Source organism: Monomorium pharaonis, chromosome 3, assembly GCF_013373865.1.
Source record: "Monomorium pharaonis isolate MP-MQ-018 chromosome 3, ASM1337386v2, whole genome shotgun sequence".
Taxonomy (NCBI): domain Eukaryota; kingdom Metazoa; phylum Arthropoda; class Insecta; order Hymenoptera; family Formicidae; genus Monomorium; species Monomorium pharaonis.
In genome coordinates this window covers 20,085,403-20,087,757 of record NC_050469.1, presented here as the reverse complement: position 1 = coordinate 20,087,757, position 2,355 = coordinate 20,085,403, and positions in this window count along the sequence as shown.

Sequence of the window (2,355 nt, the reverse complement as noted above, 5' to 3'; positions counted from 1 at the left end):
ACGAGAGCGAGACGGAGGTCTAGGAGGGTATTAGCCGGTCTGAAGGGTGGATGCGAAGAAAGAGAGTTCCCTCTTTCTTATATATTTTTTCTTGTATTCTCCAGCGTTCCTTGGGAAAAGTTTGTTGTTTGAAGCAGCGCTCTGCCTCTCACCGATCATTAATCATGCCGAGTTTTGGTTTGACTAGCAGCAGCGTCGGCATGGCTCTCTCTCTCTCTCTCTCTCTCTCCCTTTCCTTCTCCCTCTTTTCCTCTCCCCCACTTCCCCTTTTCTCCCCCTTATTCCTCTTATATTCTCTCTCTGTTTCTCCCTCATCTCTGTGCACTCTGCTTCCCTTCCCCCTTTTCACTCTGGTTCGTTCCTGTTACGTCGCGTTCCTTGAGCCAACCTCGAAGCTTTCTGGGGGAAAGAAAGAGGGTTGCTGGCTAAGCGGCGGTGGGGTTGGCTCGCTTTTACCCCTCATCCCAGTCCCCTAATCTGCTTCCATCTTGCTCGATCCCACTGTACACCCCTTCGTAGAAGAAGAGGGTCCGCTATACGGGAATATCATGGAAGGGTGCCACTATAGAAAAGGAAACCCTCGTATTTCGTACTTTTCTTAGCCCCTTAAAAGTACTGTACGCCAACTGGGGCCATTTCTTTCTGCGCTTTCTATGAAGGCTTTCTTCGTAATAATAGATTGTAAATCCTTTAATCCTACGCGGCGTTTCACGTACGCCACGTTTATCGCAACTGCCATCGTAATGTCTGTTACATTGCTCATCACATATCTGCATATCAAACAAGAACGAAAACGGTTTTATAATGTGGCGGTAAAGTTTATTTTCATATGGATTAAGTATGATATAAGCAATAACTTGATCGTCTGCCTTCAGAAACAAGTGAAATTTAATCAGAAATAAAACGCGCTTTAACTCTAAATCATATTTAGCTATCTGACACTGCGTTTGGGTGGAGATATCGAGATCGGAGGAAGAACGAGGTGAAGCCATACCTGTGGATCGGTACCTCGAAAGTTACGGGGTCCCGCTGCAGTTGATTAACGATGTGAACGTCCAGGTCGAGGTGGGTGGCGCATGCCTTTGTGACAGCACAGCCGCTCCTCCGCTCCTCGACATCGCCACCGTTGCTATCACGGATTATTATAACTCGTACGTTTCATCTGCCTTCTTCATCGGCTGTTCGGTAGACATCGAAATGGTCACCGGTTATCGTCACGTCCGTTTATCTACGTGGTGGTTCGAGACCTAACTTTATACTCTCCAAGAGCGAATAACAAGTATGCGTACGAAATAACTTTGTTGTTGCTTTCAGATTGTACATATATTTATATAAAAATATATAACAATTTAATAAATTTATTATCAAAAATTTTGAGTGTAGAAATTGGAAAAAACAAGTGTTTTAGAATACTTTTTTATTTACACAATGATGATAATTATTATTATAAATATATTTGTGTCAACTCTTATAAAGTCATGACCAAACTATCATCATATATACACTTAATAAATTGTATGATATCTTTTATATAAATTTATGTACAATAATTACACCGGTGCATTAACGTCCTATGCTATCAGTATATTTGTAAAGCAATGTATAGTATTTATAATAAAAATAGAGAATAAAAAGCTATCTAATTTTACATTAAATGTAACAAAAAATTTTATTGCAACTTAATTGTATCTATACTCTATAAATAATTAAATATTGCGATTAGTAAGAAAATGATTGTACATTTACGTAAAATGACGTTATTTTATAATTAAAGTGTTTATGTACATACATGTGATTTGCTAGCTTAAATGTCTCTATTAACAGTAATTAAAGCAATTACATTTACACAAGTTTTATAAATTTTTATAAATTAACAACTGGTTTCGTCTGATTTAAAGTTGCCAATTTATTCGTTATAAATAACATAATTTTATTTAGTTAATAATATTGAATAATATAAACTTATTATTGCATATAAAGTCCATCCTATAGTATCATGTTACAAACATGGTGGTCCACTGAAAACAACCAGGCGGAATCCATTTTGCGAAATGAGTTGGGTCCAGCGAGAGAAGAGAAAAGAAGGAAGGCGGGTAAAAAGGATAAGGGTCGATCTGACGAGGGTACCTACCCTATATTGGCAGGCGTGGCTGCGGGCTGCAGGGTGTAAGAGGGTTTTGAGGGATCGCTGATTGGTTCTCTCCACCGAAATCGACTGAGAGAGAAAGAGAGAGAATGTGAAACCTCGTGAACATGGGATCTATGGGGATAAAACGTCGAAGTACATGACTCCTTCTCTTTCTTATTCATCCAAAAGGGATACACAATTCTCTTATTCAGTAGTATAGCCCTTTA